Consider the following 16,906-nt stretch of genomic DNA (forward strand, 5'->3'; position numbering starts at 1 on the left):
AATAATGTCCAAAATGAATACCAATTTTCTGAGATCTCAAACACCGTACAGTTGATCTAGGATCTCTTATATAGACTCAAATTCAAAATAACACTTGGTACATAGAACTTCATTTAACCAAAATTCTAGATTGCATTGAAATTGAGTGCATCGCTTGTGATGCGAAATTAAGCACAAGCTCAAAAGCCTATACAATATCATGTCTACAAGTACGGGCCGTGAAGGCATTAATGGTAACTTTTCTAAGATTGTCAAACATAACATTAACTCACACTTCCTTCAACAATCTGATAGTTCAAATAAATGTTTTCAATCACTTGCTGTAAACTCCTGCAGTTTAACTAAAAATATTATATAAGACGGTAAAATAATGCACTTCTTTTATGGCAAGCCCTATAGTTCATCTGAGTGAAATGACTTCAATTTACACAAACTTTGAAGAGAAATCTACCGTTCAAAATAAGACCTGAAGTTTGCTTGAGTAACCTCCTATACTTATTATAAACAGTAGGATTAGAATCCACACGAAGCACTTTTCCTTTGACGAATGTAGCACTGTGAATGATTGTGTGCTTTATTAAAAAGTCAGTTAGTGTCTAAGTGTAATTACTCACTCAAAAATATATGAAATACACTTATATAACCTGTAATATGCTCATAAGGATTGATGAAGTACTGTCCTGTGGCTTGGTGACTGGAACTTTCAGCAGCGTGCAGCCCGAACTCGAACTCGGCACCAGTAGCATTACAGTTTCCAATCCACGAAGACACCACGTTATCATCCCTTGAAGAAACCACGGTTAATCCCTCGCTGGATACCACGAATATCCCACGAAGAAACCACGATTAATCCCACGCTGGAGATGACGTTCTACGTAGTGTAATATCACGACACTTCGCCAAGATTTCCGATGTTCTTTTGAAGAGAAATGTTGAACCACGGAAAGTTCAATAGGCACAATATAACGAGCTGTAGGACTCTTAATTATCATTAATGAGATGTATCATACACTAACATAAGTCTTAATACACAGTTTGTACTCGCACTTTTGTTCTACGATGTTGAATACGTGACTCAGAATATCACAGTCTATGCTACAGTTTGAACCATAAGTCAATTTAATGCAGTAATGGCCTGAGGTCGTTTTCAAAATGGAAAGCATAGCCTTTCACTCACAGTTAATAAAACACGAATTGAACACTATCATTGTTCGTAATAATCACTGATTAAGTCTTAAATTCAATCGTAGAATAACTATCAGTGTCCGTGAAACACTCGAGAAAATGCAATTAATATCACTCCTATAACAGTCTCTTGAATACTAATGTTTTTATGAATGAGTTTGCATGACACGAGTTCGTATGACCTAATATTGCCATAAAATGTTGTTAACATTCAGTTCGTTTCTTATGGTAATAATCGAAACTTCGAGAAACTACGTGAAAAACAGTCACGTTTAGTCCTATTAACTATTGAATATTCGAGTGGAATGGTATTTCAAACAGTTCACAATCGTAATTGTATACGACAAATGCGTCCCAAAATTAATGTTGTCGTAAATTGAAAGTTCAGTTTATCACGCACAATGCTGTCGCTGTCAATGATCACGACAAAGTTCAAAAATATGAGAGATTAACGAAGTCCACAGTACCGTAGAATGCTCTCAATCGTAAATTCACTTAGTTAAGACACTCGTAAATCTTATACAACGAAAACTCAATTTGAGAAAAATTTACAACATTGCAGACGCCACGACGCGGTTGAAACTTCACGACTTGGCACAAATTCAAAGTTCTAAAACATAACATCCATAACTCTCGCGAAGCGCGACGGAGCATAATGACGTCTAGTCGAGCTCTCTGAGTCAGGCGACACAGGGGTGGTTGTACATTCCAAACTTCAATTCGTCATATCTTTTAAACCACTAGGTGGATTAATCTCAAATTTGCATCGTCGTACATTTAAAATGTGAGCTACAAGTTGGTCTTAGTCTCATATTTATCGGCCAACGTTGAGAAGTATAAGAATTATTTCTAGACGTTTCTATGGGGAGGTGAGATATATGTAGTGCTGACGTCACTCGAGCTTGCCCCCTCTCATGCTGTCTTCCAGACACAGAGCAGTGGAGTCAAGAACGTTCTCTCGTACAGCTGTTCGTACATCGTAACTTAGCCGTTCCTTCATGAATAAATATTTTATAAAACATATGTGCCAGGGCCTATGGCTTCTTGGTACACTATACATCATTTGCCATCTGAAGACCGCATTGCAATGGCATTCTTCCTTCGCCACTGTTGGCTTTTGTTATAATGACAGGATCCCTTGGCCACTGTGGGTCACTATCAAGTTGAGGAGTATCTGTTATAATGACAGGATCCATTGCCTAATGCCTATCACAATTGAGTAGGGGTATTTTTATAATAATGGTAGGTGGCCCCGGCAACTGCGGGTCACAGTCAAATTGGGGAGCTTTTATTATAATGACAGGCCCCCTTAGCCACTGTAGGTCACTATCAAGTTGGGGAGTATCGGTTATAATGACAGGCTCCATTTCCTATTAACGATCACAATTGAGTCGGGAAGTTTATATTATAATGATAGGTGGCCCTGGCAACTGAGGGTCACAATAAAATAGGGGAGCTTTTGTTATAATGACAGGCCCCCTTGGCCACTGTGGGTCACTATCAAGTTGGGGAGTATCTGTTATAATGACAGGCTCCATTGCCTATTGCCGATCACAATAGAATAGGGGAGTTTATATTATAATGATAGGTGGTTCTGCCAACTGCGGGTCACAATAAAATAGGGGAGCTCTTGTAATAATGACTGGCGCCCTTGGCCACTGTGGGTCACTATCAACTTGGGGAGTATCTGTTATAATGACAGGCTCCATTGCTTAATGGCGATCACAATAGAATAGGGGAGTTTATATTATAATGATAGGTGGCTCTGCCAACTGAGGGTCACAATAAAATAGGGGAGCTCTTGTAATAATGACTGGCGCCCTTGGCCACTGTGGGTCACTATCAACTTGGGGAGTATCTGTTATAATGACAGGCTCCATTGCCTATTGCCGATCACAATAGAATAGGAGAGTTTATATTATAATGATAGGTGGCTCTGCCAACTGCGGGTCACAATAAAATAGGGGAGCTCTTGTAATAATGACTGGCGCCCTTGGCCACTGTGGGTCACTATCAACTTGGGGAGTATCTGTTATAATGACAGGCTCCATTGCCTATTGCCGATCACAATAGAATAGGGGAGTTTATATTATAATGATAGGTGGTTCTGCCAACTGCGGGTCACAATAAAATAGGGGAGCTCTTGTAATAATGACTGGCGCCCTTGGCCACTGTGGGTCACTGTCAACTTGGGGAGTATCTGTTATAATGACAGGCTCCATTGCTTAATGGCGATCACAATAGAATAGGGGAGTTTATATTATAATGATAGGTGGCTCTGCCAACTGCGGGTCACAATAAAATAGGGGAGCTCTTGTAATAATGACTGGCGCCCTTGGCCACTGTGGGTCACTATCAACTTGGGGAGTATCTGTTATAATGACAGGCTCCATTGCCTATTGCCGATCACAATAGAATAGGGGAGTTTATATTATAATGATAGGTGGCTCTGCCAACTGCGGGTCACAATAAAATAGGGGAGCTCTTGTAATAATGACTGGCGCCCTTGGCCACTGTGGGTCACTATCAAGTTGGGGAGTATCTGTTATAATGACAGGCTCCATTGCTTAATGGCGATCACAATTGAGTAGGAGAGTTTTTATTATAATGTTAGGTGGCCCTGGCAACTGGGTCACAAGCAAATAGCGGAGCTTTTGTTATAATTACAGGCCCCCTGGGCCACTGTGGGTCACTATCAAGTTGGGGAGTACCTGTTATAATGACAGGCTCCATTGCCTAATGCCTATCACAATTGAGTAGGCGTATTTTTATAATAATGGTAGGTGGCTCTGGCAACTGAGGGTCACAATCAAATAGGGAAGCTTTTGTTTTAATGAAATGCCCCCTTGGCTACCGTGGGTCACTATCAAGTTGGGGAGTGTCTGTTATAATGACAGGCTCCATTGCCTAATGCATGTCTCAACTGAGTAAGGGAGTTTTTAATATAATTATTACGGAAATATCCATGGAGCAGAAAGAGGTGAAAGGAGGTGCGGGTGTTGAATGGGTCTAACTACGATATCAGAAATTGAATTAACACGTTAAATAAAGGTCGTATTTCTTTCAGAATTTCAAACTTAACAAATTTTTCACTCAGTGATATAATGAGGTTACAGGTACAATGACAATTTCAAGAATTGGAAAATTCAAGATTCAGAACTTGAACAATTCTGGGCTTCAAGCCCCTAGGATACAATTTCACAGTGGTATTATTTAGGCAAGGGCTTAAATCTCCAAATTCAAGAGCACTTTGCTCCAACAAATTTACAGCCTTCCAGAGGCACTCCTCAATATAACAAAAATTAGAAAAGAGCTTACATGCTCTCATTTTCAAACAGCCTTCTCAAGGCAACATTACATCAAAAGCTTACAATTTCTAGCCTCTCAAGGCACGATTTACAAGGGAAATAGTTTTACACAGGGATATCTAGTGCCCAACCTGCTGGGCCTTCGTGGAAAAAGAACAGGTTAGATTACAGGCCCGAACACAGAATGAATGGAGGCATATACTTGCATTCCTAGATAATGAAGTATTAAAACCCTAACAGGGCTCTCGGCCCTATGATATAGGGGCTAGTCCCAAACTACTGAGGTGACTCGAATGCAAGTTAATTTAATATATTACAGGAAAGAAAACAGTACTAATCCGTAGTCACCTCAAACCAAGCTGAAGGGGAACTCGAGAGGGTAACGCACTCTCTATCCCCGATTTACAGTTTTAAGAATTTATGAAATTTTACATGAAAAGGAGGAAGTTTACATCAAGCGGTTTACATAGTCAGAAAATTCGGACCTTCCCCTCAGATACGTTTGCGGAGACAGATAGAAAGATAGAATATATGTGGCCATTACCTGGCTGATGTTCAGCCTGCCTCCTGCCTTAACACACACACTCAGAAAGACGACGATCAATAGAGAAGATAGCCAGAAAAGTCTCAAATTATATACCCGAATGGGAGGTTCGAGAGGATTCTGGACTAGTCCGGACACACCCTCTCAATTTTATTGGTAAATACAAAAGTTACACCCAAAACTCAAGAAGAAGCCTGTGATAGGCTGAAAAATAATTACAGAAATTTTAATTGGCCAGATTCAAAACTGGCGGAAAGAAAAAGAGTGTTGCCAATCCCAAAATAAATGAATATACAGTGGATTCAGTTATGAAAACCTAGAAACACAAAACTTCTTTAAATTATAAGTTCTTCCACCTTGCACCAGAGTTTTTGAAATGACATCTATGGAGGAAAGTTTAAACTCCTTGAAGTAAACAAACACAAAGCAAATAAATCCAGTCAGTTTAGGCAACTTCACAATAACACAGTTCCTTAATACTTCAGTAGTGACATCAAAAATCAAATCAAATCAAAATCTCTTTATTTGCAAATGAGGTGTCTACCTCGGTGGCAAATGGTACACTAAAATACATTATTGTCAAGCACTAAATATTAAATTAACAAGAGAAGAAAATTTTTCCTATAATACAATATTATACAATTTACGCTAACAATGTTTTCTATTAAACACACAGCTCATCCTTAATAAATTTATATTGTTTACAAAATTCTACTTATAATATATCCTGTCCTACTTACAAATATAGTCAACTGATATACAGTATGTGGAATTACTTCAAATGATACTATACAACTGGTATAACATTAATATTTACATTGCATTTATTTATTTACTTTTTTTTTTTTACCCGTTCTGGGTCCTAAGTAGCATAACGACCTGCTGCGTCTTAACCAGAGCCCCTTTTGCCACCACTTTTCAGAGTTCCTGAAGGGCCTTCACAGCTACCGTAGTGGTCCCAGGGCCCTCGAAGTCCCCACTGTACTTCACCCCTACAGGCAGTCCCCTACTTTGGCTGTCCAAACTCCTTAGACCAGGGGATGGAATTAATTTATTCACACACTTTTTTTTATATACAATAACCTGCACTGGTCGAATGCCCTCTAACATTTCATTTATTTTCTCTGTTGCTGTTTATTCTCTTCTTGAATATCTGTACAGATTTTGGAAAAGGATCAAACACTACCCCTGGTAAACTGTTCCACTCCTTCACACCCTTCCCAATGAATGAAAATTTACCCCAATCGCTTCTGCTAAAATTCCTTCTAATTTTATATTTGTGGTCAGTCCTGCCGATATAATTATTTTCCAACTGAAGCCTCTCACGGATATCTCCCCATGCTTCTTCTCCTGTATAGGCTCTATATAATCCTGTAAGTCTAGTTTTCTCCCTTCTCTTACTTAAAGTTTCCCACCCAAGTTCCTTTAACATTTCTGATACACTACTCTTTCTCCTGAAATCCCCTGTTACAAATCTTGCTGCTTTCCTCTGCACACTATCTATTTCTTTTATTAGGTATTCTTGGTGAGGATCCCAAACAATGTTTGCATATTCCAATAATGGACGAACCATACTCAAGTAACTTTTTTCTTTTAATTCTTTGTTGCATCCTTTAAGTAGCCTCATTATGACATGTAATGATCTGTATGCTTTACCAACGATGTCATCAATATGACCCTTCCAGTGCAAATTACTTTCAAATCTCACACCTAAGTATTTGCACTTGCCATCTTTTGGGATAACTACCTCATCCAAAGTATATTCAAATTCAGTTTTAAAGCTCCTGTTTGTAAAAGTTGTAACAGTTGATTTGCCTCCATTAACCTTCATATTATTTTCTTCAACCCATTGTTGGATACTTTCAAGGTCCCTTTGTAATTCTGAACAATCCTCAATGTTGTTTATTTCTCTATAAACAATTATGTCATCTGCATACAATCTTATTTTTGATGTTATATTGTTCCCTAAATCATTTGCGTATATTAAGAAAAGTAACGGACCGATTATACTACCCTGTGTGATTCCCTTCCAAACTTTCTCTTCCTGAGATACATTATTTCCTACTTTGACTTTCTGAACCCTTGAATTTAGAAATGCTTTTATCCAACGTGTAACCCTTACGTCCAATCCTATTCCCTCCAATTTCTTTAATAATATTCTATGTTCCACTCTATCAAAGGCTTTGGAAAGATCTATGGCTATGCAATCTAACTGGCTTCCTGAATCCAACTGATCTGATATGTCCTGCTGAAATCCCACCAGTTGTGCCTCACAAGAAAATTTCTTTCTAAATCCATACTGGCTCCTCATGAACCAATTTTTATCATCACATATCCCTCTGATGTACTTCGATATTAAACTCTCCAGAATTTTACAAACTATACTGGTCAGGCTGATTGGTCTGTAGTTCTCTGGTTTCCTTTTATCACCCTTTCCTTTATAAATTGGTATTATTATAGATTCCTTCCATTCCTTTGGTATTACACTATTATTTATGACATAGTCAAAGAGAAATTTTAAATAAGGCACTATGTACCACCCCATTGTCTTTAATACCTCCCCAGTAATTTGATCACTCCCTGCTGCTTTTCCTTGCTGAAGCAGTTGGATTTCTCTGAAAATATCTTCGTTTGTGAAAGAGAAGCTTCTTGTTTCCCTCTGTCTCTCTCCCTCTCTATCTTCTGTTTCGGTTTCCAACTCTTGACAATCATCTACTGAATCTCTAAATTCCCTACTAAATAGGTTTGCTTTCTCAGTATCTGTTGAATAGTGTTAACCCCCTTCTCCCACCATTGTAGGAATTTGGATTCCTTTTCCTTTTTGATTCCTGATATATGAATACAGCTTTTTCCATTTCCCTTTGTGGTCATTACCCTCTTGAAGTATGCCATTCATATAATTCTCTTTTGCTTCCTTTTTCACTCTATTCAGTTCCCTCATTAGCTGTTTTCTAGTTTCTCTACTCTCCCTACCCTCTTTGATTTTCCTGTTTACTATTCTACATTTTCTTTTTAATTTTCTTATTTCCCTTGTATAATAAACAGGGTCTGAGGTCATTTTACCCTTCTTAACAGGTACAAATCTCTTCTCTCCTTCCCAAATAATTCCTTTAAATTTAGCCCAAAGTGTATCCACGTTACTCCCTTCACTTATCCAACAACTGAATTGTGAGTTAAGGTAAGTCCCAAATTCATCAACTTTAGTTTTTCTGTACAATTTCTTGTCTTGTGTAACCCTCTTATTAAGCCTTTTTGGTATGAGTCCTACATCCATTATTACAGCCTTATGGTCTCCTATTCCTTCAATTACCTCAGTTTTATCAACAATTTCCCATGGTTTAACCAAGAATACATCTAGTAAGTTATTGAGACGAGTCGGTTCTTGTACTACTTGTGTAAATCCTCCCTCCCAAATTAACTCATTTGCCAGTTTCTGTTCATGGGCTTCACTTGCAGCTCCTTTCCATTCAACTTCAGGCAAATTTAGATCTCCCCCAATTATTACCATATCATTATTATTGTTTTTACAAGTATAATCTATTATTTTTTCAAAGATTTCCATGTCTCTTTCCTCTCTTCCAGGCCTGTATGTTCCTATAATTCCCACCTCCTTCATATTATCACAAACTAATTTTATCCCTAATATTTCATCCCTTTCATCGGTAAACCATTCATGTGAACAGTAAGTTTCCTTCACCAGAATAAACACCCCCCTCCCTTTTAACTCCTCGGTCTCTACGATAGACTGTGTACCCTTCTGGAAATACTTCTCTATTACCCACCCCTTCTTTCAACCACGATTCCACTCCTATCACCACATCAGTCTCATAAGATTCCATCAATGTACCGAATTTTAATTGTTTATTTACTACACTTTGACAGTTTACCAAGAGCAATCTCAGACCCCCTTCCTCCCTAAAACTTGACTGTTGCAATTGGGTAACTTGAAATTCCTTACTATCCTGAGTTTCTTTTTCTAGTTGACTGAGCCAGCTTGAAGTATAGCTGGCTCTTTCTACTAGTTTTCCTGGTCAGTATTATAACTCAAGGGAGTTGCCTGTTTTACAGTACATATCTTAAGATTAATAAAATCTAGAACAATATTTCCTATCTTTCGTTTACCTGAATTGTTTAGATGGAGGCCATGTTTTGTATAACAGTATCTCTCAAAACTGCTGCATTCAATAACCTGAGTATTCCGAAAATGTTTACAAATTTTAACAATATCTGTATTGACCTTGTCCACTTCAATGTTCACACACGAATCTCTACTCAAATCATGCCTGTGGGGCACATTCACTACAAAAACGTTAGTGTGGGTCAGCTTCCCTAGTGTATGTTTAAGTTGTGATCTTACATTCTTGGCGTCGTCGCGAGCTACGTCGTTCGTCCCACCGATGATAAGCACTGCATCGCCGCTCCCGAAGTTCCTAGTTGCTGCTTCTACGTTTTCCACAACCCTGCTGATAGAAGCTCCTGGATATATTTCTCCGGTTGCTGCTATATTCTCGTCGTTAATCACTCCCGCAATTCCCCTTCCTTGGCTATCACCAAACACAGCTACCTTCGCTGATTTAGGCCTAACTGGGTCTTGAATCTGAATTCTAGGCCTAAATTTCAAACTCGGCACGGCAACGGATCGCGATGATTTGGTTTCACGCGCGCGATCACTTTCTTCCAGGATTAAATTATTTAGGGCAGAAAACCTATTTCTAATGTTTATTTCCGGGAATTCAGTTGTAGATTTCTTCTTAGCCGGCCATCCACGAACTACTTGACACCACGTGCTCGAGTTTGTTACTTGTACCGGTATATCACTCGAAGAATGGTCAGTCCCAAATTCTAGCGATCGCAGTCTTTCTTTTAATTCTTGATTTTCAACTTTAAGAGTCTCATTGTCCTTTTTTAGAATGTTTATAATTTCTAATGCACTTTTATATTCCTCATCGACTGTTGTCGGTGCTTCGTCAACGCCGTCCCCAACAACAACATTCCGAACACACTGCTCACAAATCCAGTCAACATTTTCATTAGTTTTTACGTCTCTAGCGCAATTTCCGCACTTATAATGCCACCATCGATCACATGAATCACACAACATTCCATTTTTCACTAATTTTCGACATTTTCCGCACTTTTCGTCACATTTTACGGTTAATTTACTCGGAGAATAAAACACTACGTCGTCATTACCGGGCGCCATTTTGAAAAAAAAAATGTTCCAACTTCATGTAGAAGAAGTTTCATGTTTTGGTCGGTAGAGAAGTTCATTAAGGCTCTTCTTTTGAATGCGCAGAGTTGAGTTGTACCTCCCGGTACAGGCCTCCCCGCCAAAGTTCCATCTTTGGGCTGACGCAGAGAGAAAAATTTTCACTGGATTTTTTTAAATAAGTCTTTTCAGAAAGTTGATTTGTAGAAATTTTGAAATCCAAATTTAAAGTCTCCTTCTGATCATAGAAGTTAATTACTGCCGCTGCTGCCGCCCGAACCCCCAAACCTCTCCCGCTACTATGAGAGGTGTAGTCGTGGTGATGGTGCAGTCCCCAGATGGGTTAGCGGGCCCTCGCCGCGCCGTCGAGAAGGAGCGAAGTGGTATCTCTCGCCCGATGTCGCAGCACGGCGGCTGACTGAAGCAGTAAGATCTAGGCGAGAGAGAAGTGTTGTTGTAGCCGTTATTTGTGAGGCAGAGGGGCGGGCGGCGTAGAAGGCGAGTGTGTGTCGATAGTGCGGAGATACAGGAGACGGGGGTTCGGTAATGGCCACAGGAATAATCAGAGGGGAACATCGTAAATATCAGGTATTATATAAAATTCCATCAATGCGGGGCAGAAGGCCTCTAATCAATTACTGACAACATTCAAAGAAACATAACTTTTGAGTCCTGCCAAGTTTTAATGGCTAAAGTAAACAGCAATGAAAATGCACAGATTTCACCTGAGAGAGGTGAACCCTAAAGATCTTCTCTGTGGCTGGGTTACTGACTAATAATGTAACCGACGTTAAGAAATCAAGAATGACGCACGGCCCATGGAATCTTTGGGCAAGCTTGACCGCAGGAATAATTTTTTTTTACCATGACCTGATCTCCGACTTTTAAATTAGTGGACCTCCGTCCACGATCATATCGTCCCCTAACCTTTTCATGTGAAAACCTAAGATTATTATTATTATTATTATTATTGTACCGGGCGGTACACCTCCACGCCGCTAATTTAAAAGTTGCGCCTGTTGAAACTCCTCTGCTGGAGGAAGTCTGAACTTTATTGACGCTATTAATTCTCTACTTTCTCAGAAGATGTCACCACGTGGAAAATTTTGAGTTTTTGAACTGTGTCATTTTTGATGTGTTTTTGTTTCGCTTGAAGTAAGAAGTGTGAACTTTCTCTTCTAGAGGACACTACTGAAGAACTACAATAGTGCACCCTAGTGCGAAGAAAAATAACTGTTCTTTGGAGAAAATTTTATTTCAAAAGTTTGTTCTTTGTTACATTTCTTTCTGTTATTGTTTAAGTTGGCTGTATACCCCTCTCTTTCCCCTTGTTTTGCATTTAACCAATCCCGAATTTCTGTTATTAATTTCTGACCAATCATAGGTATCTTCCCCCAACTTGAATATGTTGCTGTATCCTACCCAATAAAAAGTTTGTGGGAGGGTGTTTTCATTCCCCTAACACCTAGAACCTTCCGCGAGAGGATATAAACTGCTGATTTTAGGGTCTCCGGGCCACTTCTGTTCCATCTTTCTGTGTCTAAAGTACATAGCAGGGGGCGGGAAGCGCCTCTTTCTTCTCCTGCTGTTCAACACCAGGTAATGGCCTCTTAATAACTTCTTTTCTTGCTAGGTCGGCAGTTTAACTCTCGGGGCGGGTTCGAAGTGTTTCCACTATGTAACCTTTTCCTAAAATGTAACTACTCTTTTCATCTATTCTCTTTTAAAGCTGCATATTGGGATAGAGAGTGCTAACCCTCTCAAGCTCCCACTCATATTGCTTTGAGGTGAACTTATTTTTCTCAACCTATTCTTCGTTAACGTAAAACAAATTGTTCTCTTCTTAAGTCACCTCTTTAGTATGGGATTAGCCCTTGTATAAACGGCCTAGTGCCAAGTAGGTCTTAATCAAAGTGTATTAGGAGTGCAAGTTCGCCTCCTCTCAAATTGTTACCTTAGAGGTCATTTAATTAACCTTCTTTTCATTTAATAGACCTCAGTAGATTGGGTATTTTACCCCTGTGTTTATGTCCGTTGAGGACAACTTGAAGGTGGAGTTTGGTGTGGCCTGGGAGAGGCTTAAATTTGAGGGCGAGTGGCTCTTTTAAAAATTGAGTGTTGTACGCCTCGTGGAGGCTTTTCAGTGTAATTTGGAGCAAGGGCTCCTAGGCATGAATGGGGTTTTCTGCCCCTCTGTTGAAACTTGTGTTTGGGGGTAAAATTGGGCTGATTGCCCAAGCATTGTGTTTTCAGGGCTCGAAGCCCAAATCCTGTAAATATTGTAACTACCCTTTGACTTGCTACTTTGTACCTGCCATGCTTGTTATTTCTTTGTTTTTGAAAAGAAAATATAACCTGGTTAAATTTTAAATTAATTTTACTTTCGTAGTTTGAGACCCGTTCACACCCGCACCTTCTTTCACGCATAACTACCACAAAAATACGGTAACAATTATTATTATTATTATTATTATTATTATTATTATTATTATTATTATTATTATTATTATTATTATTATTATTATTATTATTATTATGTATTATGTTTAGCCTTCTTCCATAGATCTGGATCTATTGTCTCTGGTAATATGCCGTTAAGTGACCAAAGATTAGAATACACGAGTGGTGCTGGTGTGAACTTGTGTGACTCCTGAACCGCCGAATTTAGAGCGAAAGCCAACCAATGCAGGGAAGTATCCCACCTGGAATGATCTTCATGATGAAACGCAATTAGAGCAGATCTAAGATTACGATTGACCGTCTCAGCCAGAGATGTTTAAGGCTAATAAGATGAAGTAGTTACATATGATATGGACAGGTCAAAACAGAATTTAAGGAATAAGTTGGACGTAAATGCCTTGGCATTATCAGAAAATATATATTGACAACGACCAAAAGAAGCAAAAATAGTATTCACACAAGAAATAGTAGACGGAGCGGTAGCCAGCTTACTCGGGAATAACTAGGAAAATCTAGTGAAACCATCTACACACACCAGAATAAATTTATTTGCGTTCCCCTTTGATTGTAGGAAGGGTCCGACGTAGTCTATATATAGAAGTTTCATGGGGCGCGACGTTTTGATGAGATGACAATAGAACTAGGTTAGTGGACAAGGTTGGCTTACTAAGCAAGCAAGATTTACAAGCCTTTGCCAATTCTCGAATTTCGCCGTTCATACCTTTCCAAATGAACATATCTCGGATCTTTTCCCGAGTTTTGAAGATGCTTAAATGCCCCCTAAGGGGGTCTCATGATAGTATTTGAAGATCATAGGCACAAGCACAGCTGGAACCACTAATTTCAACTTTTGATCATGCCTCGACGGGCAACACAAAACCCCATTTCTCAATACATAATGGACGACATGTTCCCCAGAAGCAAAGGTTTCCATAATAGGAGCCAGCATTGGACCTTCACGTTAGTATTTTTCAATTTACCGAAACAACATGGGGGCATCAGTTAGAATGGCATTAATGCCCGAAGATATCGGCGTGGGAAGAGAAGAACTATCTTCCTGTTCGGTGGTCTCCACGTCATGAGAAGACATGCGGCTTAGTCCATCCGCAACAACATTTTCAGATCCTCGAATATTCCTCACATCAAATTGGAAGGCAGAAATCCCGATGTTCCAGTATGACGCGGCCTAGCTAATACCCAACTTAAGGCTTGGTTGTCTGTTTCTAAATTGAATTTGACATGTTCCAGATAGAGGCGGAACTTCTCTTGAGCAAACAAAACTGCCAAAATTCATAGATTGAATATTTGGCCTCTTGAGAGGATACGGATCTAGAAGCATAGCCGATGGGTCGCCTTCCGAGTTCCGTTTCCTGAAGAAGGACAGCGGCAACCGCCGATGACGAGGCGTCTGTTTGCTAATACAGGGGCGTTACAAAGAGCTAATTTCACATGTTCAAAAGCGGCCCCCGTTCAAATTAGACGCCTTTTCTGGGGATTAAGTTCAAGGGCTCCGCTCTGTTAGCGAAGTTAGGAATAAATTTTCTGAAGAAATTCAGCATGAGTATGAACCTGGCAATACCTTTGATGTCCTTAGGAGGTTTCAAATCACGGATGGCCTGTGTTCTCCAATGATCAATGGAAACACCATCGGGCGACACAATATGCCCTAGGAATGACATGGAAGGTTTAGCATAGGCAACCTTGGATAATTTGATCGTCAACCCAGCTTTACGAAGGCGATTGAGTACCTCCTTTAGGTGATATAGGTGGTCTTCACAGGTCTCAGAAAATACGACGACATCATCAAGATATTGATACAAGTATTCAAATTTGATATCGGAGAAGACCCTATCTAGCAGTCTAGTGAGAACAGCTGCCCCCGTGGGGAGCCCGAAAGGCACGCGGTTGTACTCGTACAGTTCCAGTCCGTGGCAAAAGCTGTTAGATGTTTCGATTCTTCCGCTAGAGAGATCTGGTTGTACGCCTGATTAAGGTCGAAGATGATAAAGAACTTGGCTTTCCGAAACCATGAAAAACAAGAGTGAAGATCAGGAAAGGGCACAGATTGTAACACCACCTTACTATTTAAAGCCCTATAATCAATCACAGGCCTGAAGCCACCTTGGGGTTTCGGCACCAGAAAAATAGGCGATGAATACGCCGACTTAGAAGGTTTAAGAATACCATTTTTTAACATTTGATCGGTGATCTCTTTAAGAGCCTTCATTTTGGGTGGAGATAGCCTATAAGGCGGAAACCTAAATGGGATCGAATCCGTAAACTCAATGTTGTATTCTATCAGGTAAGTAACCCCAAGAGTATTAGAAAATACATCCGGAAAAGACTGACACAATTTACGAATACTTTCAGCCTGCTCCTCAGGTAGATGTTTAAGGTCTAACAACATCACATCCTGGGTACAGTTACATTTTAACAAAGGAACTTTACAATTATTAGCAAATTTGAAGGTGCACGACTTGCTCTGAACGTGGAGCATGAGGCCAGTAGCAGACATGAAATTCGCCCCCAAAATTACAGAGCAAGACAAGTGTTTAGTCACAAACAATTTTATTTTCCACACGAATTTAGAAATATGAAATTTAGCAAATATGAAACCCAAAATTTCTAACGGGGACGAGTAAGCCGAAACCCATTAGGCAAAAGACGGAAAATGGTCAGGAAACTTACACACAGCTTTCAATATAGAACACCATTCAGCCGAATTCATTCAGCCTAATAGAGCCGTGACGGGTTCATTATTCACTTCGATTTTGAGAAATGGCACAAGCGCGGGTCCCCGCCGCAATTCTGAGACATTATTTAGGGCCTTAAAACGATAGATTAGAGGAACCTTTACAATGACCCGAGCTTTCGCTAGGTTCAACCGGGTCTGAGCCTTGGGAAGATGAACATACTGACTCAGCCGATGACACTAGTCAGTTCCTATTATTGGTGTTTGCGGAGGTTGCACCAGAAGTGTGCTATTGGCATTAATGCAATTCTTGGCGAGGTGAGTGAAAGAGCCACATTTGAAACATCCTTGAGATGACCGTGCTCCATTCTTTTCCCCATTCGATTTTATCAATGGGCACCTGTAGCTCAGATGTTCCGTTCACCCACAAGCATAGCATTTGAGGGTGGTGAAAGTTCGGCGACCTGCAGGCCGAAAACTATTAAAAGACGGAGGGGGCTCCTTCGCAACTCTTAAAGTATCGGCATACCTCACTCCTTCAGCTGGGACAGCCACAGCCTCTAATTCTGCAAAAGTTTGGGGACGAGACGCACAACATAAGTAAGACCTATAAGGCGGAAAGCTACCTTCCAAAACAGTTTGCACTATTTGACCTTCCGAGTGCGTACACCCCGGTGTAGAAATTAATATCTTGGATAAAATCGGCAAGATTCTCATCCAATCGCTGTATCTGAAATAAAACTTCTGTATTAAAGATAACATTGCTCTAGCCGAATTTGTCCGAGAGGACGCCTACGGAATATGGATACATGACTTGAAGAATTTGAGAATGAGAGAGGAAAAACAATAGTGCTTGATCTTGAAATTCGACTAAGAACCTTAGAAAAGAGATTACGTCGTTAGTGGAGTTTACTGAAAATTTTGAAATTCCCTTCAGCAGCATAGCCAAAGGATGGGGAAGCTACTGAACCCAGGTGACATAAGAGGTGACGGCGTAGAGGGTTGAGAGGTCTCAAACACAGCATTGTTCAAAACAAAAGGTGGAATTTGTTTAGGATGATCAGACTCAGTATCCAACTGGGCAGAAGTTTTTTGTGTTGCCATAGATTTTCTACTTTCTACACCTTTGGAAGAATCCTCCTCAGTAGGCAGCTGCCCCAGTCAACAATTGACTAACTCTATTTGGCATTCCTGAATGGTGTTCAACAAGACTACTAGCCTCCTTAGCATGATCTTCTTTTAATTTGATAGACAATAGGTCCTTAGCCCTGCTATAAAAGTGAAACAGCCTAGCTCTTAAGTTGGTTAGCAGATGGATCGCTGAATTAAAAAGCTCACTACAGATACTAGTTCCATGGTGTTGTCAGTGATGGTGGATAGAGCCTCATCAATTTCCTTTACCCCCAAAATTGGGATACAAATTGGCTATTCTAGGGATTCTTTAAGTTTGGCACTATCTGCCACAACCGTGCCTCCAGATTGGACCTTTCTAATAAGTAACTCGTAAA

General features: G+C 40.0%; 1 protein-coding gene across 3 annotated transcripts in view; it reads left to right on the forward strand.

The window, feature by feature from the left end:
• The window catches only part of bdl (borderless), a 297,068-nt gene that overhangs the window by 249,467 nt on the left and 30,695 nt on the right, over positions 1 to 16,906 (forward strand). The window lies entirely within an intron of this gene.

This window comes from Anabrus simplex, chromosome 9, assembly GCF_040414725.1.
Source record: "Anabrus simplex isolate iqAnaSimp1 chromosome 9, ASM4041472v1, whole genome shotgun sequence".
NCBI classification, from domain to species: Eukaryota; Metazoa; Arthropoda; class Insecta; order Orthoptera; family Tettigoniidae; genus Anabrus; species Anabrus simplex.